The sequence below is a fragment of the Chiloscyllium plagiosum genome, unplaced genomic scaffold, assembly GCF_037043375.1.
Source record: "Chiloscyllium plagiosum isolate Xiang-an unplaced genomic scaffold, Cpla_swu_hap1 HiC_scaffold_55, whole genome shotgun sequence".
Classification (NCBI taxonomy): Eukaryota; Metazoa; Chordata; class Chondrichthyes; order Orectolobiformes; family Hemiscylliidae; genus Chiloscyllium; species Chiloscyllium plagiosum.
Window position 1 is genome coordinate 674829 of NW_028270194.1, and position 25345 is coordinate 700173.

Sequence of the window (25345 nt, forward strand, 5' to 3'; positions counted from 1 at the left end):
GTCGGGGTCAACTCCTTCAGCTGGAAGATCAGCAGGTTTCGGATCACCCAGAGAGCGTCCTTCACCGAGTTGCTGATCCTCCAGGCACAGTTGATGTTCGTCTTGGTGTGCGTCCCGGGGAACAGGCCGTAGAGCACGGAGTCCCGCGTCACGGCGCTGCTCGGGACGAACCTCGACAAACACCACTGCATTCCTCTCCAGACTTCCTCTGCTTTTTTCAACACAAACGCACAAAAGCACTTTGTGCTCACTGCAACCAAATGAAGTCTTCTATCAGTCAGGCGGGGCCCTGCGACGTCACCTCACGCTCGTGGTGGCTGCGCCAAGGTTGAAGTCATTTCGACCTCCAATCAGCAATTGCCATCTCCTCAGCACGTCTTTCCTCGTCCATGTGGCCTTCCGCCTCGCCTGAGTCCACCAGCTGCCGCTGCTGCTGCTCCTCCGACAGGTTGGTTGTTTCATCGAGACTGGCATCAGCAATGTTTGGTCTCAGCCGTCCGACGGATGAGAGGATTTCCTGCACATCCCGGAGCGTGAGTGCTCAGGATCCACTGCGGAAGTAGTGAAAGCAGGGCCTGCTGGTCAATGGGGGGATTAGCTCAAATGGTAGAGCGCTTGCTTCGCATGCGAGAGGTAGCGGGATCGATGCCCACATTCTCCACTTACTTTTAAAACGGCAAGTGCAACCTCTCACTCGGCTGGTCTGCAGCAGCCGGAACACCGTTTGCGTACGCCGCCTCCCTGAGAGTGGTCCCGAAAGATCAAAAGCTTCACGCGTGAGCAATAGGCCGGTCCCGCCATTTCAGGGTGCAGCGTAGGAAGAAAGTCGAGCTGCGCGGCGAAGGCAAACGCCAGCGGCGTTGACGTTTTTTTCTCTTCGGGTGAAAGTCAGCTCCTTGAAAGGATCACACCGGCGGTGGGTGAGCTGCCTGAGGTCAGCGGGCACGTCCTGGACGTGTTGGGAGGCAACTTGAACCAGTCGGTAAGTTGCGGCCCAAACCCTAACCTGACGTGTACATGAAGCTGCGAGTCAGGTACTGTACCGGTAGAATCTGGCAGTTTCGGATGAGCACTCAAGACGATTTCTTCATGCCAGCACTGGCCGAAGCTGTGGAGATCAGCCAGTGGCTCAGGATCTCCCAGAGTGACAGATTTTCAGGGAGACAACAGCGTGACATTAGTGGAGGAGCGCGGCAAAGCATCAGCAAGGGAGAGGCACTGCTGGGTTCTCCTTCGATAGCTCAGCTGGTAGAGCGGAGGACTGTAGTCTGTCGCAAATCTGTCATTCCTTAGATCGCCGGCTCGAAGGGGCCTCAGCTGCTTTTTGGAAAGAGTGCGCATTCACCAGCACGCGGGCCACAGTAACACAGATGAGCTGAAAACGCGACAACGCTTTCAGGACGCATCGGCACACACCCTTGCCCCTCTGCAACCAGTCAGCTGTCTCCCTGCCGCGGCTGCAGCTGACGGCCAGCAGGGTGCCTTTTTTCAACTTTTATTTAATTTCAAAAATATACTTTATTCATAAAATAATTTGATGGTCTGTACAGTTGGTCATGCCATACTTATGTAAACATGTACATACAGAGATCAGAATTTATCATTTTTATACAGGTCTGTACATTTTTCAATCATATGCCCATACAAATAGCTGAGGCGTCAGCAGAGCCCAAATGACTGCATGGGCCCCCTGTTCTTCGTTAGGCAGGCAGACTTTACACAGTGGTCTTTCCCCACCGCGCCTTGGCGGCAGCTGCCCCAAGCTTCAGCGCATCCCTCAACACGTAGTCCTGGACCTTGGAATGTGCCAGTCTGCAGCACTCAGTCGGGGTCAACTCCTTCAGCTGGAAGATCAGCAGGTTTCGGATCACCCAGAGAGCGTCCTTCACCGAGTTGCTGATCCTCCAGGCACAGTTGATGTTCGTCTTGGTGTGCGTCCCGGGGAACAGGCCGTAGAGCACGGAGTCCCGCGTCACGGCGCTGCTCGGGACGAACCTCGACAAACACCACTGCATTCCTCTCCAGACTTCCTCTGCTTTTTTCAACACAAACGCACAAAAGCACTTTGTGCTCACTGCAACCAAATGAAGTCTTCTATCAGTCAGGCGGGGCCCTGCGACGTCACCTCACGCTCGTGGTGGCTGCGCCAAGGTTGAAGTCATTTCGACCTCCAATCAGCAATTGCCATCTCCTCAGCACGTCTTTCCTCGTCCATGTGGCCTACCGCCTCGCCTGAGTCCACCAGCTGCCGCTGCTGCTCCTCCGACAGATTGGTTGTTTCATCGAGACTGGCATCAGCAATGTTTGGTCTCAGCCGTCCGACGGATGAGAGGATTTCCTGCACATCCCGGAGCGTGAGTGCTCAGGATCCACTGCGGAAGTAGTGAAAGCAGGGCCTGCTGGTCAATGGGGGGATTAGCTCAAATGGTAGAGCGCTTGCTTCGCATGCGAGAGGTAGCGGGATCGATGCCCGCATTCTCCGCTTATTTTTAAAACGGCATGTGCAACCTCTCACTCGGCTGGTCTGCAGCAGCCGGAATACCGTTTGCGTACGCCGCCTCCCTGAGAGTGGTCCCGAAAGATCAAAAGCTTCACGCGTGAGCAACAGGCCGGTCCCGCCATTTCAGGGTGCAGCGTAGGAAGAAAGTCGAGCTGCGCGGCGAAGGCAAACGCCAGCGGCGTTGACGTTTTTTTCTCTTCGGGTGAAAGTCAGCTCCTTGAAAGGATCACACCGGCGGTGGGTGAGCTGCCTGAGGTCAGCGGGCACGTCCTGGACGTGTTGGGAGGCAACTTGAACCAGTCGGTAAGTTGCGGCCCAAACCCTAACCTGACGTGTACATGAAGCTGCGAGTCAGGTACTGTACCGGTAGAATCTGGCAGTTTCGGATGAGCACTCAAGACGATTTCTTCATGCCAGCACTGGCCGAAGCTGTGGAGATCAGCCAGTGGCTCAGGATCTCCCAGAGTGACAGATTTTCAGGGAGACAACAGCGTGACATTAGTGGAGGAGCGCGGCAAAGCATCAGCAAGGGAGAGGCACTGCTGGGTTCTCCTTCGATAGCTCAGCTGGTAGAGCGGAGGACTGTAGTCTGTCGCAAATCTGTCATTCCTTAGATCGCCGGCTCGAAGGGGCCTCAGCTGCTTTTTGGAAAGAGTGCGCATTCACCAGCACGCGGGCCACAGTAACACAGATGAGCTGAAAACGCGACAACGCTTTCAGGACGCATCGGCACACACCCTTGCCCCTCTGCAACCAGTCAGCTGTCTCCCTGCCGCGGCTGCAGCTGACGGCCAGCAGGGTGCCTTTTTTCAACTTTTATTTAATTTCAAAAATATACTTTATTCATAAAATAATTTGATGGTCTGTACAGTTGGTCATGCCATACTTATGTAAACATGTACATACAGAGATCAGAATTTATCATTTTTATACAGGTCTGTACATTTTTCAATCATATGCCCATACAAATAGCTGAGGCGTCAGCAGAGCCCAAATGACTGCATGGGCCCCCTGTTCTTCGTTAGGCAGGCAGACTTTACACAGTGGTCTTTCCCCACCGCGCCTTGGCGGCAGCTGCCCCAAGCTTCAGCGCATCCCTCAACACGTAGTCCTGGACCTTGGAATGTGCCAGTCTGCAGCACTCAGTCGGGGTCAACTCCTTCAGCTGGAAGATCAGCAGGTTTCGGATCACCCAGAGAGCGTCCTTCACCGAGTTGCTGATCCTCCAGGCACAGTTGATGTTCGTCTTGGTGTGCGTCCCGGGGAACAGGCCGTAGAGCACGGAGTCCCGCGTCACGGCGCTGCTCGGGACGAACCTCGACAAACACCACTGCATTCCTCTCCAGACTTCCTCTGCTTTTTTCAACACAAACGCACAAAAGCACTTTGTGCTCACTGCAACCAAATGAAGTCTTCTATCAGTCAGGCGGGGCCCTGCGACGTCACCTCACGCTCGTGGTGGCTGCGCCAAGGTTGAAGTCATTTCGACCTCCAATCAGCAATTGCCATCTCCTCAGCACGTCTTTCCTCGTCCATGTGGCCTACCGCCTCGCCTGAGTCCACCAGCTGCCGCTGCTGCTCCTCCGACAGGTTGGTTGTTTCATCGAGACTGGCATCAGCAATGTTTGGTCTCAGCCGTCCGACGGATGAGAGGATTTCCTGCACATCCCGGAGCGTGAGTGCTCAGGATCCACTGCGGAAGTAGTGAAAGCAGGGCCTGCTGGTCAATGGGGGGATTAGCTCAAATGGTAGAGCGCTTGCTTCGCATGCGAGAGGTAGCGGGATCGATGCCCGCATTCTCCGCTTATTTTGAAAACGGCATGTGCAACCTCTCACTCGGCTGGTCTGCAGCAGCCGGAATACCGTTTGCGTACGCCGCCTCCCTGAGAGTGGTCCCGAAAGATCAAAAGCTTCACGCGTGAGCAACAGGCCGGTCCCGCCATTTCAGGGTGCAGCGTAGGAAGAAAGTCGAGCTGCGCGGCGAAGGCAAACGCCAGCGGCGTTGACGTTTTTTTCTCTTCGGGTGAAAGTCAGCTCCTTGAAAGGATCACACCGGCGGTGGGTGAGCTGCCTGAGGTCAGCGGGCACGTCCTGGACGTGTTGGGAGGCAACTTGAACCAGTCGGTAAGTTGCGGCCCAAACCCTAACCTGACGTGTACATGAAGCTGCGAGTCAGGTACTGTACCGGTAGAATCTGGCAGTTTCGGATGAGCACTCAAGACGATTTCTTCATGCCAGCACTGGCCGAAGCTGTGGAGATCAGCCAGTGGCTCAGGATCTCCCAGAGTGACAGATTTTCAGGGAGACAACAGCGTGACATTAGTGGAGGAGCGCGGCAAAGCATCAGCAAGGGAGAGGCACTGCTGGGTTCTCCTTCGATAGCTCAGCTGGTAGAGCGGAGGACTGTAGTCTGTCGCAAATCTGTCATTCCTTAGATCGCCGGCTCGAAGGGGCCTCAGCTGCTTTTTGGAAAGAGTGCGCATTCACCAGCACGCGGGCCACAGTAACACAGATGAGCTGAAAACGCGACAACGCTTTCAGGACGCATCGGCACACACCCTTGCCCCTCTGCAACCAGTCAGCTGTCTCCCTGCCGCGGCTGCAGCTGACGGCCAGCAGGGTGCCTTTTTTCAACTTTTATTTAATTTCAAAAATATACTTTATTCATAAAATAATTTGATGGTCTGTACAGTTGGTCATGCCATACTTATGTAAACATGTACATACAGAGATCAGAATTTATCATTTTTATACAGGTCTGTACATTTTTCAATCATATGCCCATACAAATAGCTGAGGCGTCAGCAGAGCCCAAATGACTGCATGGGCCCCCTGTTCTTCGTTAGGCAGGCAGACTTTACACAGTGGTCTTTCCCCACCGCGCCTTGGCGGCAGCTGCCCCAAGCTTCAGCGCATCCCTCAACACGTAGTCCTGGACCTTGGAATGTGCCAGTCTGCAGCACTCAGTCGGGGTCAACTCCTTCAGCTGGAAGATCAGCAGGTTTCGGATCACCCAGAGAGCGTCCTTCACCGAGTTGCTGATCCTCCAGGCACAGTTGATGTTCGTCTTGGTGTGCGTCCCGGGGAACAGGCCGTAGAGCACGGAGTCCCGCGTCACGGCGCTGCTCGGGACGAACCTCGACAAACACCACTGCATTCCTCTCCAGACTTCCTCTGCTTTTTTCAACACAAACGCACAAAAGCACTTTGTGCTCACTGCAACCAAATGAAGTCTTCTATCAGTCAGGCGGGGCCCTGCGACGTCACCTCACGCTCGTGGTGGCTGCGCCAAGGTTGAAGTCATTTCGACCTCCAATCAGCAATTGCCATCTCCTCAGCACGTCTTTCCTCGTCCATGTGGCCTACCGCCTCGCCTGAGTCCACCAGCTGCCGCTGCTGCTCCTCCGACAGGTTGGTTGTTTCATCGAGACTGGCATCAGCAATGTTTGGTCTCAGCCGTCCGACGGATGAGAGGATTTCCTGCACATCCCGGAGCGTGAGTGCTCAGGATCCACTGCGGAAGTAGTGAAAGCAGGGCCTGCCGGTCGATGGGGGGATTAGCTCAAATGGTAGAGCGCTTGCTTCGCATGCGAGAGGTAGCGGGATCGATGCCCGCATTCTCCACTTACTTTTAAAACGGCAAGTGCAACCTCTCACTCGGCTGGTCTGCAGCAGCCGGAATACCGTTTGCGTACGCCGCCTCCCTGAGAGTGGTCCCGAAAGATCAAAAGCTTCACGCGTGAGCAATAGGCCGGTCCCGCCATTTCAGGGTGCAGCGTAGGAAGAAAGTCGAGCTGCGCGGCGAAGGCAAACGCCAGCGGCGTTGACGTTTTTTTCTCTTCGGGTGAAAGTCAGCTCCTTGAAAGGATCACACCGGCGGTGGGTGAGCTGCCTGAGGTCAGCGGGCACGTCCTGGACGTGTTGGGAGGCAACTTGAACCAGTCGGTAAGTTGCGGCCCAAACCCTAACCTGACGTGTACATGAAGCTGCGAGTCAGGTACTGTACCGGTAGAATCTGGCAGTTTCGGATGAGCACTCAAGACGATTTCTTCATGCCAGCACTGGCCGAAGCTGTGGAGATCAGCCAGTGGCTCAGGATCTCCCAGAGTGACAGATTTTCAGGGAGACAACAGCGTGACATTAGTGGAGGAGCGCGGCAAAGCATCAGCAAGGGAGAGGCACTGCTGGGTTCTCCTTCGATAGCTCAGCTGGTAGAGCGGAGGACTGTAGTCTGTCGCAAATCTGTCATTCCTTAGATCGCCGGCTCGAAGGGGCCTCAGCTGCTTTTTGGAAAGAGTGCGCATTCACCAGCACGCGGGCCACAGTAACACAGATGAGCTGAAAACGCGACAACGCTTTCAGGACGCATCGGCACACACCCTTGCCCCTCTGCAACCAGTCAGCTGTCTCCCTGCCGCGGCTGCAGCTGACGGCCAGCAGGGTGCCTTTTTTCAACTTTTATTTAATTTCAAAAATATACTTTATTCATAAAATAATTTGATGGTCTGTACAGTTGGTCATGCCATACTTATGTAAACATGTACATACAGAGATCAGAATTTATCATTTTTATACAGGTCTGTACATTTTTCAATCATATGCCCATACAAATAGCTGAGGCGTCAGCAGAGCCCAAATGACTGCATGGGCCCCCTGTTCTTCGTTAGGCAGGCAGACTTTACACAGTGGTCTTTCCCCACCGCGCCTTGGCGGCAGCTGCCGCAAGCTTCAGCGCATCCCTCAACACGTAGTCCTGGACCTTGGAATGTGCCAGTCTGCAGCACTCAGTCGGGGTCAACTCCTTCAGCTGGAAGATCAGCAGGTTTCGGATCACCCAGAGAGCGTCCTTCACCGAGTTGCTGATCCTCCAGGCACAGTTGATGTTCGTCTTGGTGTGCGTCCCGGGGAACAGGCCGTAGAGCACGGAGTCCCGCGTCACGGCGCTGCTCGGGACGAACCTCGACAAACACCACTGCATTCCTCTCCAGACTTCCTCTGCTTTTTTCAACACAAACGCACAAAAGCACTTTGTGCTCACTGCAACCAAATGAAGTCTTCTATCAGTCAGGCGGGGCCCTGCGACGTCACCTCACGCTCGTGGTGGCTGCGCCAAGGTTGAAGTCATTTCGACCTCCAATCAGCAATTGCCATCTCCTCAGCACGTCTTTCCTCGTCCATGTGGCCTACCGCCTCGCCTGAGTCCACCAGCTGCCGCTGCTGCTCCTCCGACAGGTTGGTTGTTTCATCGAGACTGGCATCAGCAATGTTTGGTCTCAGCCGTCCGACGGATGAGAGGATTTCCTGCACATCCCGGAGCGTGAGTGCTCAGGATCCACTGCGGAAGTAGTGAAAGCAGGGCCTGCTGGTCAATGGGGGGATTAGCTCAAATGGTAGAGCGCTTGCTTCGCATGCGAGAGGTAGCGGGATCGATGCCCGCATTCTCCGCTTATTTTTAAAACGGCATGTGCAACCTCTCACTCGGCTGGTCTGCAGCAGCCGGAATACCGTTTGCGTACGCCGCCTCCCTGAGAGTGGTCCCGAAAGATCAAAAGCTTCACGCGTGAGCAACAGGCCGGTCCCGCCATTTCAGGGTGCAGCGTAGGAAGAAAGTCGAGCTGCGCGGCGAAGGCAAACGCCAGCGGCGTTGACGTTTTTTTCTCTTCGGGTGAAAGTCAGCTCCTTGAAAGGATCACACCGGCGGTGGGTGAGCTGCCTGAGGTCAGCGGGCACGTCCTGGACGTGTTGGGAGGCAACTTGAACCAGTCGGTAAGTTGCGGCCCAAACCCTAACCTGACGTGTACATGAAGCTGCGAGTCAGGTACTGTACCGGTAGAATCTGGCAGTTTCGGATGAGCACTCAAGACGATTTCTTCATGCCAGCACTGGCCGAAGCTGTGGAGATCAGCCAGTGGCTCAGGATCTCCCAGAGTGACAGATTTTCAGGGAGACAACAGCGTGACATTAGTGGAGGAGCGCGGCAAAGCATCAGCAAGGGAGAGGCACTGCTGGGTTCTCCTTCGATAGCTCAGCTGGTAGAGCGGAGGACTGTAGTCTGTCGCAAATCTGTCATTCCTTAGATCGCCGGCTCGAAGGGGCCTCAGCTGCTTTTTGGAAAGAGTGCGCATTCACCAGCACGCGGGCCACAGTAACACAGATGAGCTGAAAACGCGACAACGCTTTCAGGACGCATCGGCACACACCCTTGCCCCTCTGCAACCAGTCAGCTGTCTCCCTGCCGCGGCTGCAGCTGACGGCCAGCAGGGTGCCTTTTTTCAACTTTTATTTAATTTCAAAAATATACTTTATTCATAAAATAATTTGATGGTCTGTACAGTTGGTCATGCCATACTTATGTAAACATGTACATACAGAGATCAGAATTTATCATTTTTATACAGGTCTGTACATTTTTCAATCATATGCCCATACAAATAGCTGAGGCGTCAGCAGAGCCCAAATGACTGCATGGGCCCCCTGTTCTTCGTTAGGCAGGCAGACTTTACACAGTGGTCTTTCCCCACCGCGCCTTGGCGGCAGCTGCCCCAAGCTTCAGCGCATCCCTCAACACGTAGTCCTGGACCTTGGAATGTGCCAGTCTGCAGCACTCAGTCGGGGTCAACTCCTTCAGCTGGAAGATCAGCAGGTTTCGGATCACCCAGAGAGCGTCCTTCACCGAGTTGCTGATCCTCCAGGCACAGTTGATGTTCGTCTTGGTGTGCGTCCCGGGGAACAGGCCGTAGAGCACGGAGTCCCGCGTCACGGCGCTGCTCGGGACGAACCTCGACAAACACCACTGCATTCCTCTCCAGACTTCCTCTGCTTTTTTCAACACAAACGCACAAAAGCACTTTGTGCTCACTGCAACCAAATGAAGTCTTCTATCAGTCAGGCGGGGCCCTGCGACGTCACCTCACGCTCGTGGTGGCTGCGCCAAGGTTGAAGTCATTTCGACCTCCAATCAGCAATTGCCATCTCCTCAGCACGTCTTTCCTCGTCCATGTGGCCTACCGCCTCGCCTGAGTCCACCAGCTGCCGCTGCTGCTCCTCCGACAGGTTGGTTGTTTCATCGAGACTGGCATCAGCAATGTTTGGTCTCAGCCGTCCGACGGATGAGAGGATTTCCTGCACATCCCGGAGCGTGAGTGCTCAGGATCCACTGCGGAAGTAGTGAAAGCAGGGCCTGCTGGTCAATGGGGGGATTAGCTCAAATGGTAGAGCGCTTGCTTCGCATGCGAGAGGTAGCGGGATCGATGCCCGCATTCTCCGCTTATTTTAAAACGGCATGTGCAACCTCTCACTCGGCTGGTCTGCAGCAGCCGGAATACCGTTTGCGTACGCCGCCTCCCTGAGAGTGGTCCCGAAAGATCAAAAGCTTCACGCGTGAGCAATAGGCCGGTCCCGCCATTTCAGGGTGCAGCGTAGGAAGAAAGTCGAGCTGCGCGGCGAAGGCAAACGCCAGCGGCGTTGACGTTTTTTTCTCTTCGGGTGAAAGTCAGCTCCTTGAAAGGATCACACCGGCGGTGGGTGAGCTGCCTGAGGTCAGCGGGCACGTCCTGGACGTGTTGGGAGGCAACTTGAACCAGTCGGTAAGTTGCGGCCCAAACCCTAACGTGTACATGAAGCTGCGAGTCAGGTACTGTACCGGTAGAATCTGGCAGTTTCGGATGAGCACTCAAGACGATTTCTTCATGCCAGCACTGGCCGAAGCTGTGGAGATCAGCCAGTGGCTCAGGATCTCCCAGAGTGACAGATTTTCAGGGAGACAACAGCGTGACATTAGTGGAGGAGCGCGGCAAAGTATCAGCAAGGGAGAGGCACTGCTGGGTTCTCCTTCGATAGCTCAGCTGGTAGAGCGGAGGACTGTAGTCTGTCGCAAATCTGTCATTCCTTAGATCGCCGGCTCGAAGGGGCCTCAGCTGCTTTTTGGAAAGAGTGCGCATTCACCAGCACGCGGGCCACAGTAACACAGATGAGCTGAAAACGCGACAACGCTTTCAGGACGCATCGGCACACACCCTTGCCCCTCTGCAACCAGTCAGCTGTCTCCCTGCCGCGGCTGCAGCTGACGGCCAGCAGGGTGCCTTTTTTCAACTTTTTTTTAATTTCAAAAATATACTTTATTCATAAAATAATTTGATGGTCTGTACAGTTGGTCATGCCATACTTATGTAAACATGTACATACAGAGATCAGAATTTATCATTTTTATACAGGTCTGTACATTTTTCAATCATATGCCCATACAAATAGCTGAGGCGTCAGCAGAGCCCAAATGACTGCATGGGCCCCCTGTTCTTCGTTAGGCAGGCAGACTTTACACAGTGGTCTTTCCCCACCGCGCCTTGGCGGCAGCTGCCCCAAGCTTCAGCGCATCCCTCAACACGTAGTCCTGGACCTTGGAATGTGCCAGTCTGCAGCACTCAGTCGGGGTCAACTCCTTCAGCTGGAAGATCAGCAGGTTTCGGATCACCCAGAGAGCGTCCTTCACCGAGTTGCTGATCCTCCAGGCACAGTTGATGTTCGTCTTGGTGTGCGTCCCGGGGAACAGGCCGTAGAGCACGGAGTCCCGCGTCACGGCGCTGCTCGGGACGAACCTCGACAAACACCACTGCATTCCTCTCCAGACTTCCTCTGCTTTTTTCAACACAAACGCACAAAAGCACTTTGTGCTCACTGCAACCAAATGAAGTCTTCTATCAGTCAGGCGGGGCCCTGCGACGTCACCTCACGCTCGTGGTGGCTGCGCCAAGGTTGAAGTCATTTCGACCTCCAATCAGCAATTGCCATCTCCTCAGCACGTCTTTCCTCGTCCATGTGGCCTTCCGCCTCGCCTGAGTCCACCAGCTGCCGCTGCTGCTCCTCCGACAGGTTGGTTGTTTCATCGAGACTGGCATCAGCAATGTTTGGTCTCAGCCGTCCGACGGATGACAGGATTTCCTGCACATCCCGGAGCGTGAGTGCTCAGGATCCACTGCGGAAGTAGTGAAAGCAGGGCCTGCTGGTCGATGGGGGGATTAGCTCAAATGGTAGAGCGCTTGCTTCGCATGCGAGAGGTAGCGGGATCGATGCCCGCATTCTCCACTTACTTTTAAAACGGCAAGTGCAACCTCTCACTCGGCTGGTCTGCAGCAGCCGGAATACCGTTTGCGTACGCCGCCTCCCTGAGAGTGGTCCCGAAAGATCAAAAGCTTCACGCGTGAGCAATAGGCCGGTCCCGCCATTTCAGGGTGCAGCGTAGGAAGAAAGTCGAGCTGCGCGGCGAAGGCAAACGCCAGCGGCGTTGACGTTTTTTTCTCTTCGGGTGAAAGTCAGCTCCTTGAAAGGATCACACCGGCGGTGGGTGAGCTGCCTGAGGTCAGCGGGCACGTCCTGGACGTGTTGGGAGGCAACTTGAACCAGTCGGTAAGTTGCGGCCCAAACCCTAACCTGACGTGTACATGAAGCTGCGAGTCAGGTACTGTACCGGTAGAATCTGGCAGTTTCGGATGAGCACTCAAGACGATTTCTTCATGCCAGCACTGGCCGAAGCTGTGGAGATCAGCCAGTGGCTCAGGATCTCCCAGAGTGACAGATTTTCAGGGAGACAACAGCGTGACATTAGTGGAGGAGCGCGGCAAAGTATCAGCAAGGGAGAGGCACTGCTGGGTTCTCCTTCGATAGCTCAGCTGGTAGAGCGGAGGACTGTAGTCTGTCGCAAATCTGTCATTCCTTAGATCGCCGGCTCGAAGGGGCCTCAGCTGCTTTTTGGAAAGAGTGCGCATTCACCAGCACGCGGGCCACAGTAACACAGATGAGCTGAAAACGCGACAACGCTTTCAGGACGCATCGGCACACACCCTTGCCCCTCTGCAACCAGTCAGCTGTCTCCCTGCCGCGGCTGCAGCTGACGGCCAGCAGGGTGCCTTTTTTCAACTTTTTTTTAATTTCAAAAATATACTTTATTCATAAAATAATTTGATGGTCTGTACAGTTGGTCATGCCATACTTATGTAAACATGTACATACAGAGATCAGAATTTATCATTTTTATACAGGTCTGTACATTTTTCAATCATATGCCCATACAAATAGCTGAGGCGTCAGCAGAGCCCAAATGACTGCATGGGCCCCCTGTTCTTCGTTAGGCAGGCAGACTTTACACAGTGGTCTTTCCCCACCGCGCCTTGGCGGCAGCTGCCCCAAGCTTCAGCGCATCCCTCAACACGTAGTCCTGGACCTTGGAATGTGCCAGTCTGCAGCACTCAGTCGGGGTCAACTCCTTCAGCTGGAAGATCAGCAGGTTTCGGATCACCCAGAGAGCGTCCTTCACCGAGTTGCTGATCCTCCAGGCACAGTTGATGTTCGTCTTGGTGTGCGTCCCGGGGAACAGGCCGTAGAGCACGGAGTCCCGCGTCACGGCGCTGCTCGGGACGAACCTCGACAAACACCACTGCATTCCTCTCCAGACTTCCTCTGCTTTTTTCAACACAAACGCACAAAAGCACTTTGTGCTCACTGCAACCAAATGAAGTCTTCTATCAGTCAGGCGGGGCCCTGCGACGTCACCTCACGCTCGTGGTGGCTGCGCCAAGGTTGAAGTCATTTCGACCTCCAATCAGCAATTGCCATCTCCTCAGCACGTCTTTCCTCGTCCATGTGGCCTTCCGCCTCGCCTGAGTCCACCAGCTGCCGCTGCTGCTGCTCCTCCGACAGGTTGGTTGTTTCATCGAGACTGGCATCAGCAATGTTTGGTCTCAGCCGTCCGACAGATGAGAGGATTTCCTGCACATCCCGGAGCGTGAGTGCTCAGGATCCACTGCGGAAGTAGTGAAAGCAGGGCCTGCTGGTCGATGGGGGGATTAGCTCAAATGGTAGAGCGCTTGCTTCGCATGCGAGAGGTAGCGGGATCGATGCCCGCATTCTCCACTTATTTTTAAAACGGCAAGTGCAACCTCTCACTCGGCTGGTCTGCAGCAGCCGGAATACCGTTTGCGTACGCCGCCTCCCTGAGAGTGGTCCCGAAAGATCAAAAGCTTCACGCGTGAGCAACAGGCCGGTCCCGCCATTTCAGGGTGCAGCGTAGGAAGAAAGTCGAGCTGCGCGGCGAAGGCAAACGCCAGCGGCGTTGACGTTTTTTTCTCTTCGGGTGAAAGTCAGCTCCTTGAAAGGATCACACCGGCGGTGGGTGAGCTGCCTGAGGTCAGCGGGCACGTCCTGGACGTGTTGGGAGGCAACTTGAACCAGTCGGTAAGTTGCGGCCCAAACCCTAACCTGACGTGTACATGAAGCTGCGAGTCAGGTACTGTACCGGTAGAATCTGGCAGTTTCGGATGAGCACTCAAGACGATTTCTTCATGCCAGCACTGGCCGAAGCTGTGGAGATCAGCCAGTGGCTCAGGATCTCCCAGAGTGACAGATTTTCAGGGAGACAACAGCGTGACATTAGTGGAGGAGCGCGGCAAAGCATCAGCAAGGGAGAGGCACTGCTGGGTTCTCCTTCGATAGCTCAGCTGGTAGAGCGGAGGACTGTAGTCTGTCGCAAATCTGTCATTCCTTAGATCGCCGGCTCGAAGGGGCCTCAGCTGCTTTTTGGAAAGAGTGCGCATTCACCAGCACGCGGGCCACAGTAACACAGATGAGCTGAAAACGCGACAACGCTTTCAGGACGCATCGGCACACACCCTTGCCCCTCTGCAACCAGTCAGCTGTCTCCCTGCCGCGGCTGCAGCTGACGGCCAGCAGGGTGCCTTTTTTCAACTTTTTTTTAATTTCAAAAATATACTTTATTCATAAAATAATTTGATGGTCTGTACAGTTGGTCATGCCATACTTATGTAAACATGTACATACAGAGATCAGAAATTATCATTTTTATACAGGTCTGTACATTTTTCAATCATATGCCCATACAAATAGCTGAGGCGTCAGCAGAGCCCAAATGACTGCATGGGCCCCCTGTTCTTCGTTAGGCAGGCAGACTTTACACAGTGGTCTTTCCCCACCGCGCCTTGGCGGCAGCTGCCCCAAGCTTCAGCGCATCCCTCAACACGTAGTCCTGGACCTTGGAATGTGCCAGTCTGCAGCACTCAGTCGTGGTCAACTCCTTCAGCTGGAAGATCAGCAGGTTTCGGATCACCCAGAGAGCGTCCTTCACCGAGTTGCTGATCCTCCAGGCACAGTTGATGTTCGTCTTGGTGTGCGTCCCGGGGAACAGGCCGTAGAGCACGGAGTCCCGCGTCACGGCGCTGCTCGGGACGAACCTCGACAAACACCACTGCATTCCTCTCCAGACTTCCTCTGCTTTTTTCAACACAAACGCACAAAAGCACTTTGTGCTCACTGCAACCAAATGAAGTCTTCTATCAGTCAGGCGGGGCCCTGCGACGTCACCTCACGCTCGTGGTGGCTGCGCCAAGGTTGAAGTCATTTCGACCTCCAATCAGCAATTGCCATCTCCTCAGCACGTCTTTCCTCGTCCATGTGGCCTTCCGCCTCGCCTGAGTCCACCAGCTGCCGCTGCTGCTCCTCCGACAGGTTGGTTGTTTCATCGAGACTGGCATCAGCAATGTTTGGTCTCAGCCGTCCGACAGATGAGAGGATTTCCTGCACATCCCGGAGCGTGAGTGCTCAGGATCCACTGCGGAAGTAGTGAAAGCAGGGCCTGCTGGTCGATGGGGGGATTAGCTCAAATGGTAGAGTGCTTGCTTCGCATGCGAGAGGTAGCGGGATCGATGCCCGCATTCTCCACTTATTTTTAAAACGGCAAGTGCAACCTCTCACTCGGCTGGTCTGCAGCAGCCGGAATACCGTTTGCGTACGCCGCCTCCCTGAGAGTGGTCCCGAAAGATCAAAAGCTTCACGCGTGAGCAACAGGCCGGTCCCGCCATTTCAGGGTGCAGCGTAGGAAGAAAGTCGAGCTGCGCGGCGAAGGCAAACGCCAGCGGCGTTGACGTCTTTTTCTCTTCGGGTGAAAGTCAGCTCCTTGAAAGGATCACACCGGCGGTGGGTGAGCTGCCTGAGGTCAGCGGGCACGTCCTGGACGTGTTGGGAGGCAACTTGAACCAGTCGGTAAGTTGCGGCCCAAACCCTAACCTGACGTGTACATGAAGCTGCGAGTCAGGTACTGTACCGGTAGAATCTGGCAGTTTCGGATGAGCACTCAAGACGATTTCTTCATGCCAGCACTGGCCGAAGCTGTGGAGATCAGCCAGTGGCTCAGGATCTCCCAGAGTGACAGATTTTCAGGGAGACAACAGCGTGACATTAGTGGAGGAGCGCGGCAAAGCATCAGCAAGGGAGAGGCACTGCTGGGTTCTCCTTCGATAGCTCAGCTGGTAGAGCGGAGGACTGTAGTCTGTCGCAAATCTGTCATTCCTTAGATCGCCGGCTCGAAGGGGCCTCAGCTGCTTTTTGGAAAGAGTGCGCATTCACCAGCACGCGGGCCACAGTAACACAGATGAGCTGAAAACGCGACAACGCTTTCAGGACGCATCGGCACACACCCTTGCCCCTCTGCAACCAGTCAGCTGTCTCCCTGCCGCGGCTGCAGCTGACGGCCAGCAGGGTGCCTTTTTTCAACTTTTTTTTAATTTCAAAAATATACTTTATTCATAAAATAATTTGATGGTCTGTACAGTTGGTCATGCCATACTTATGTAAACATGTACATACAGAGATCAGAATTTATCATTTTTATACAGGTCTGTACATTTTTCAATCATATGCCCATACAAATAGCTGAGGCGTCAGCAGAGCCCAAATGACTGCATGGGCCCCCTGTTCTTCGTTAGGCAGGCAGACTTTACACAGTGGTCTTTCCCCACCGCGCCTTGGCGGCAGCTGCCCCAAGCTTCAGCGCATCCCTCAACACGTAGTCCTGGACCTTGGAATGTGCCAGTCTGCAGCACTCAGTCGGGGTCAACTCCTTCAGCTGGAAGATCAGCAGGTTTCGGATCACCCAGAGAGCGTCCTTCACCGAGTTGCTGATCCTCCAGGCACAGTTGATGTTCGTCTTGGTGTGCGTCCCGGGGAACAGGCCGTAGAGCACGGAGTCCCGCGTCACGGCGCTGCTCGGGACGAACCTCGACAAACACCACTGCATTCCTCTCCAGACTTCCTCTGCTTTTTTCAACACAAACGCACAAAAGCACTTTGTGCTCACTGCAACCAAATGAAGTCTTCTATCAGTCAGGCGGGGCCCTGCGACGTCACCTCACGCTCGTGGTGGCTGCGCCAAGGTTGAAGTCATTTCGACCTCCAATCAGCAATTGCCATCTCCTCAGCACGTCTTTCCTCGTCCATGTGGCCTTCCGCCTCGCCTGAGTCCACCAGCTGCCGCTGCTGCTCCTCCGACAGGTTGGTTGTTTCATCGAGACTGGCATCAGCAATGTTTGGTCTCAGCCGTCCGACAGATGAGAGGATTTCCTGCACATCCCGGAGCGTGAGTGCTCAGGATCCACTGCGGAAGTAGTGAAAGCAGGGCCTGCTGGTCGATGGGGGGATTAGCTCAAATGGTAGAGCGCTTGCTTCGCATGCGAGAGGTAGCGGGATCGATGCCCGCATTCTCCACTTATTTTTAAAACGGCAAGTGCAACCTCTCACTCGGCTGGTCTGCAGCAGCCGGAATACCGTTTGCGTACGCCGCCTCCCTGAGAGTGGTCCCGAAAGATCAAAAGCTTCACGCGTGAGCAACAGGCCGGTCCCGCCATTTCAGGGTGCAGCGTAGGAAGAAAGTCGAGCTGCGCGGCGAAGGCAAACGCCAGCGGCGTTGACGTCTTTTTCTCTTCGGGTGAAAGTCAGCTCCTTGAAAGGATCACACCGGCGGTGGGTGAGCTGCCTGAGGTCAGCGGGCACGTCCTGGACGTGTTGGGAGGCAACTTGAACCAGTCGGTAAGTTGCGGCCCAAACCCTAACCTGACGTGTACATGAAGCTGCGAGTCAGGTACTGTACCGGTAGAATCTGGCAGTTTCGGATGAGCACTCAAGACGATTTCTTCATGCCAGCACTGGCCGAAGCTGTGGAGATCAGCCAGTGGCTCAGGATCTCCCAGAGTGACAGATTTTCAGGGAGACAACAGCGTGACATTAGTGGAGGAGCGCGGCAAAGCATCAGCAAGGGAGAGGCACTGCTGGGTTCTCCTTCGATAGCTCAGCTGGTAGAGCGGAGGACTGTAGTCTGTCGCAAATCTGTCATTCCTTAGATCGCCGGCTCGAAGGGGCCTCAGCTGCTTTTTGGAAAGAGTGCGCATTCACCAGCACGCGGGCCACAGTAACACAGATGAGCTGAAAACGCGACAACGCTTTCAGGACGCATCGGCACACACCCTTGCCCCTCTGCAACCAGTCAGCTGTCTCCCTGCCGCGGCTGCAGCTGACGGCCAGCAGGGTGCCTTTTTTCAACTTTTTTTTAATTTCAAAAATATACTTTATTCATAAAATAATTTGATGGTCTGTACAGTTGGTCATGCCATACTTATGTAAACATGTACATACAGAGATCAGAATTTATCATTTTTATACAGGTCTGTACATTTTTCAATCATATGCCCATACAAATAGCTGAGGCGTCAGCAGAGCCCAAATGACTGCATGGGCCCCCTGTTCTTCGTTAGGCAGGCAGACTTTACACAGTGGTCTTTCCCCACCGCGCCTTGGCGGCAGCTGCCCCAAGCTTCAGCGCATCCCTCAACACGTAGTCCTGGACCTTGGAATGTGCCAGTCTGCAGCACTCAGTCGTGGTCAACTCCTTCAGCTGGAAGATCAGCAGGTTTCGGATCACCCAGAGAGCGTCCTTCACCGAGTTGCTGATCCTCCAGGCACAGTTGATGTTCGTCTTGGTGTGCGTCCCGGGGAACAGGCCGTAGAGCACGGAGTCCCGCGTCACGGCGCTGCTCGGGACGAACCTCGACAAACACCACTGCATTCCTCTCCAGACTTCCTCTGCTTTTTTCAACACAAACGCACAAAAGCACTTTGTGCTCACTGCAACCAAATGAAGTCTTCTATCAGTCAGGCGGGGCCCTGCGACGTCACCTCACGCTCGTGGTGGCTGCGCCAAGGTTGAAGTCATTTCGACCTCCAATCAGCAATTGCCATCTCCTCAGCACGTCTTTCCTCGTCCATGTGGCCTTCCGCCTCGCCTGAGTCCACCAGCTGCCGCTGCTGCTCCTCCGACAGGTTGGTTGTTTCATCGAGACCGGCATCAGCAATGTTTGGTCTCAGCCGTCCGACAGATGAGAGGATTTCCTGCACATCCCGGAGCGTGAGTGCTCAGGATCCACTGCGGAAGTAGTGAAAGCAGGGCCTGCTGGTCGATGGGGGGATTAGCTCAAATGGTAGAGCGCTTGCTTCGCATGCGAGAGGTAGCGGGATCGATGCCCGCATTCTCCACTTATTTTTAAAACGGCAAGTGCAACCTCTCACTCGGCTGGTCTGCAGCAGCCGGAATACCGTTTGCGTACGCCGCCTCCCTGAGAGTGGTCCCGAAAGATCAAAAGCTTCACGCGTGAGCAACTGGCCGGTCCCGCCATTTCAGGGTGCAGCGTAGGAAGAAAGTCGAGCTGCGCGGCGAAGGCAAACGCCAGCGGCGTTGACGTCTTTTTCTCTTCGGGTGAAAGTCAGCTCCTTGAAAGGATCACACCGGCGGTGGGTGAGCTGCCTGAGGTCAGCGGGCACGTCCTGGACGTGTTGGGAGGCAACTTGAACCAGTCGGTAAGTTGCGGCCCAAACCCTAACCTGACGTGTACATGAAGCTGCGAGTCAGGTACTGTACCGGTAGAATCTGGCAGTTTCGGATGAGCACTCAAGACGATTTCTTCATGCCAGCACTGGCCGAAGCTGTGGAGATCAGCCAGTGGCTCAGGATCTCCCAGAGTGACAGATTTTCAGGGAGACAACAGCGTGACATTAGTGGAGGAGCGCGGCAAAGCATCAGCAAGGGAGAGGCACTGCTGGGTTCTCCTTCGATAGCTCAGCTGGTAGAGCGGAGGACTGTAGTCTGTCGCAAATCTGTCATTCCTTAGATCGCCGGCTCGAAGGGGCCTCAGCTGCTTTTTGGAAAGAGTGCGCATTCACCAGCACGCGGGCCACAGTAACACAGATGAGCTGAAAACGCGACAACGCTTTCAGGACGCATCGGCACACACCCTTGCCCCTCTGCAACCAGTCAGCTGTCTCCCTGCCGCGGCTGCAGCTGACGGCCAGCAGGGTGCCTTTTTTCAACTTTTTTTTAATTTCAAAAATATACTTTATTCATAAAATAATTTGATGGTCTGTACAGTTGGTCATGCCATACTTATGTAAACATGTACATACAGAGATCAGAAATTATCATTTTTATACAGGTCTGTACATTTTTCAATCATATGCCCATACAAATAGCTGAGGCGTCAGCAGAGCCCAAATGACTGCATGGGCCCCCTGTTCTTCGTTAGGCAGGCAGACTTTACACAGTGGTCTTTCCCCACCGCGCCTTGGCGGCAGCTGCCCCAAGCTTCAGCGCATCCCTCAACACGTAGTCCTGGACCTTGGAATGTGCCAGTCTGCAGCACTCAGTCGGGGTCAACTCCTTCAGCTGGAAGATCAGCAGGTTTCGGATCACCCAGAGAGCGTCCTTCACCGAGTTGCTGATCCTCCAGGCACAGTTGATGTTCGTCTTGGTGTGCGTCCCGGGGAACAGGCCGTAGAGCACGGAGTCCCGCGTCACGGCGCTGCTCGGGACGAACCTCGACAAACACCACTGCATTCCTCTCCAGACTTCCTCTGCTTTTTTCAACACAAACGCACAAAAGCACTTTGTGCTCACTGCAACCAAATGAAGTCTTCTATCAGTCAGGCGGGGCCCTGCGACGTCACCTCACGCTCGTGGTGGCTGCGCCAAGGTTGAAGTCATTTCGACCTCCAATCAGCAATTGCCATCTCCTCAGCACGTCTTTCCTCGTCCATGTGGCCTTCCGCCTCGCCTGAGTCCACCAGCTGCCGCTGCTGCTCCTCCGACAGGTTGGTTGTTTCATCGAGACTGGCATCAGCAATGTTTGGTCTCAGCCGTCCGACAGATGAGAGAATTTCCTGCACATCCCGGAGCGTGAGTGCTCAGGATCCACTGCGGAAGTAGTGAAAGCAGGGCCTGCTGGTCGATGGGGGGATTAGCTCAAATGGTAGAGCGCTTGCTTCGCATGCGAGAGGTAGCGGGATCGATGCCCGCATTCTCCACTTATTTTTAAAACGGCAAGTGCAACCTCTCACTCGGCTGGTCTGCAGCAGCCGGAATACCGTTTGCGTACGCCGCCTCCCTGAGAGTGGTCCCGAAAGATCAAAAGCTTCACGCGTGAGCAACAGGCCGGTCCCGCCATTTCAGGGTGCAGCGTAGGAAGAAAGTCGAGCTGCGCGGCGAAGGCAAACGCCAGCGGCGTTGACGTCTTTTTCTCTTCGGGTGAAAGTCAGCTCCTTGAAAGGATCACACCGGCGGTGGGTGAGCTGCCTGAGGTCAGCGGGCACGTCCTGGACGTGTTGGGAGGCAACTTGAACCAGTCGGTAAGTTGCGGCCCAAACCCTAACCTGACGTGTACATGAAGCTGCGAGTCAGGTACTGTACCGGTAGAATCTGGCAGTTTCGGATGAGCACTCAAGACGATTTCTTCATGCCAGCACTGGCCGAAGCTGTGGAGATCAGCCAGTGGCTCAGGATCTCCCAGAGTGACAGATTTTCAGGGAGACAACAGCGTGACATTAGTGGAGGAGCGCGGCAAAGCATCAGCAAGGGAGAGGCACTGCTGGGTTCTCCTTCGATAGCTCAGCTGGTAGAGCGGAGGACTGTAGTCTGTCGCAAATCTGTCATTCCTTAGATCGCCGGCTCGAAGGGGCCTCAGCTGCTTTTTGGAAAGAGTGCGCATTCACCAGCACGCGGGCCACAGTAACACAGATGAGCTGAAAACGCGACAACGCTTTCAGGACGCATCGGCACACACCCTTGCCCCTCTGCAACCAGTCAGCTGTCTCCCTGCCGCGGCTGCAGCTGACGGCCAGCAGGGTGCCTTTTTTCAACTTTTTTTTAATTTCAAAAATATACTTTATTCATAAAATAATTTGATGGTCTGTACAGTTGGTCATGCCATACTTATGTAAACATGTACATACAGAGATCAGAAATTATCATTTTTATACAGGTCTGTACATTTTTCAATCATATGCCCATACAAATAGCTGAGGCGTCAGCAGAGCCCAAATGACTGCATGGGCCCCCTGTTCTTCGTTAGGCAGGCAGACTTTACACAGTGGTCTTTCCCCACCGCGCCTTGGCGGCAGCTGCCCCAAGCTTCAGCGCATCCCTCAACACGTAGTCCTGGACCTTGGAATGTGCCAGTCTGCAGCACTCAGTCGTGGTCAACTCCTTCAGCTGGAAGATCAGCAGGTTTCGGATCACCCAGAGAGCGTCCTTCACCGAGTTGCTGATCCTCCAGGCACAGTTGATGTTCGTCTTGGTGTGCGTCCCGGGGAACAGGCCGTAGAGCACGGAGTCCCGCGTCACGGCGCTGCTCGGGACGAACCTCGACAAACACCACTGCATTCCTCTCCAGACTTCCTCTGCTTTTTTCAACACAAACGCACAAAAGCACTTTGTGCTCACTGCAACCAAATGAAGTCTTCTATCAGTCAGGCGGGGCCCTGCGACGTCACCTCACGCTCGTGGTGGCTGCGCCAAGGTTGAAGTCATTTCGACCTCCAATCAGCAATTGCCATCTCCTCAGCACGTCTTTCCTCGTCCATGTGGCCTTCCGCCTCGCCTGAGTCCACCAGCTGCCGCTGCTGCTCCTCCGACAGGTTGGTTGTTTCATCGAGACTGGCATCAGCAATGTTTGGTCTCAACCGTCCGACAGATGAGAGGATTTCCTGCACATCCCGGAGCGTGAGTGCTCAGGATCCACTGCGGAAGTAGTGAAAGCAGGGCCTGCTGGTCGATGGGGGGATTAGCTCAAATGGTAGAGCGCTTGCTTCGCATGCGAGAGGTAGCGGGATCGATGCCCGCATTCTCCACTTATTTTTAAAACGGCAAGTGCAACCTCTCACTCGGCTGGTCTGCAGCAGCCGGAATACCGTTTGCGTACGCCGCCTCCCTGAGAGTGGTCCCGAAAGATCAAAAGCTTCACGCGTGAGCAACAGGCCGGTCCCGCCATTTCAGGGTGCAGCGTAGGAAGAAAGTCGAGCTGCGCGGCGAAGGCAAACGCCAGCGGCGTTGACGTTTTTTTCTCTTCGGGTGAAAGTCAGCTCCTTGAAAGGATCACACCGGCGGTGGGTGAGCTGCCTGAGGTCAGCGGGCACGTCCTGGACGTGTTGGGAGGCAACTTGAACCAGTCGGTAAGTTGCGGCCCAAACCCTAACCTGACGTGTACATGAAGCTGCGAGTCAGGTACTGTACCGGTAGAATCTGGCAGTTTCGGATGAGCACTCAAGACGATTTCTTCATGCCAGCACTGGCCGAAGCTGTGGAGATCAGCCAGTGGCTCAGGATCTCCCAGAGTGACAGATTTTCAGGGAGACAACAGCGTGACATTAGTGGAGGAGCGCGGCAAAGCATCAGCAAGGGAGAGGCACTGCTGGGTTCTCCTTCGATAGCTCAGCTGGTAGAGCGGAGGACTGTAGTCTGTCGCAAATCTGTCATTCCTTAGATCGCCGGCTCGAAGGGGCCTCAGCTGCTTTTTGGAAAGAGTGCGCATTCACCAGCACGCGGGCCACAGTAACACAGATGAGCTGAAAACGCGACAACGCTTTCAGGACGCATCGGCACACACCCTTGCCCCTCTGCAACCAGTCAGCTGTCTCCCTGCCGCGGCTGCAGCTGACGGCCAGCAGGGTGCCTTTTTTCAACTTTTTTTTAATTTCAAAAATATACTTTATTCATAAAATAATTTGATGGTCTGTACAGTTGGTCATGCCATACTTATGTAAACATGTACATACAGAGATCAGAAATTATCATTTTTATACAGGTCTGTACATTTTTCAATCATATGCCCATACAAATAGCTGAGGCGTCAGCAGAGCCCAAATGACTGCATGGGCCCCCTGTTCTTCGTTAGGCAGGCAGACTTTACACAGTGGTCTTTCCCCACCGCGCCTTGGCGGCAGCTGCCCCAAGCTTCAGCGCATCCCTCAACACGTAGTCCTGGACCTTGGAATGTGCCAGTCTGCAGCACTCAGTCGTGGTCAACTCCTTCAGCTGGAAGATCAGCAGGTTTCGGATCACCCAGAGAGCGTCCTTCACCGAGTTGCTGATCCTCCAGGCACAGTTGATGTTCGTCTTGGTGTGCGTCCCGGGGAACAGGCCGTAGAGCACGGAGTCCCGCGTCACGGCGCTGCTCGGGACGAACCTCGACAAACACCACTGCATTCCTCTCCAGACTTCCTCTGCTTTTTTCAACACAAACGCACAAAAGCACTTTGTGCTCACTGCAACCAAATGAAGTCTTCTATCAGTCAGGCGGGGCCCTGCGACGTCACCTCACGCTCGTGGTGGCTGCGCCAAGGTTGAAGTCATTTCGACCTCCAATCAGCAATTGCCATCTCCTCAGCACGTCTTTCCTCGTCCATGTGGCCTTCCGCCTCGCCTGAGTCCACCAGCTGCCGCTGCTGCTCCTCCGACAGGTTGGTTGTTTCATCGAGACTGGCATCAGCAATGTTTGGTCTCAGCCGTCCGACAGATGAGAGGATTTCCTGCACATCCCGGAGCGTGAGTGCTCAGGATCCACTGCGGAAGTAGTGAAAGCAGGGCCTGCTGGTCGATGGGGGGATTAGCTCAAATGGTAGAGCGCTTGCTTCGCATGCGAGAGGTAGCGGGATCGATGCCCGCATTCTCCACTTATTTTTAAAACGGCAAGTGCAACCTCTCACTCGGCTGGTCTGCAGCAGCCGGAATACCGTTTGCGTACGCCGCCTCCCTGAGAGTGGTCCCGAAAGGTCAAAAGCTTCACGCGTGAGCAACAGGCCGGTCCCGCCATTTCAGGGTGCAGCGTAGGAAGAAAGTCGAGCTGCGCGGCGAAGGCAAACGCCAGCGGCGTTGACGTCTTTTTCTCTTCGGGTGAAAGTCAGCTCCTTGAAAGGATCACACCGGCGGTGGGTGAGCTGCCTGAGGTCAGCGGGCACGTCCTGGACGTGTTGGGAGGCAACTTGAACCAGTCGGTAAGTTGCGGCCCAAACCCTAACCTGACGTGTACATGAAGCTGCGAGTCAGGTACTGTACCGGTAGAATCTGGCAGTTTCGGATGAGCACTCAAGACGATTTCTTCATGCCAGCACTGGCCGAAGCTGTGGAGATCAGCCAGTGGCTCAGGATCTCCCAGAGTGACAGATTTTCAGGGAGACAACAGCGTGACATTAGTGGAGGAGCGCGGCAAAGCATCAGCAAGGGAGAGGCACTGCTGGGTTCTCCTTCGATAGCTCAGCTGGTAGAGCGGAGGACTGTAGTCTGTCGCAAATCTGTCATTCCTTAGATCGCCGGCTCGAAGGGGCCTCAGCTGCTTTTTGGAAAGAGTGCGCATTCACCAGCACGCGGGCCACAGTAACACAGATGAGCTGAAAACGCGACAACGCTTTCAGGACGCATCGGCACACACCCTTGCCCCTCTGCAACCAGTCAGCTGTCTCCCTGCCGCGGCTGCAGCTGACGGCCAGCAGGGTGCCTTTTTTCAACTTTTTTTTAATTTCAAAAATATACTTTATTCATAAAATAATTTGATGGTCTGTACAGTTGGTCATGCCATACTTATGTAAACATGTACATACAGAGATCAGAAATTATCATTTTTATACAGGTCTGTACATTTTTCAATCATATGCCCATACAAATAGCTGAGGCGTCAGCAGAGCCCAAAT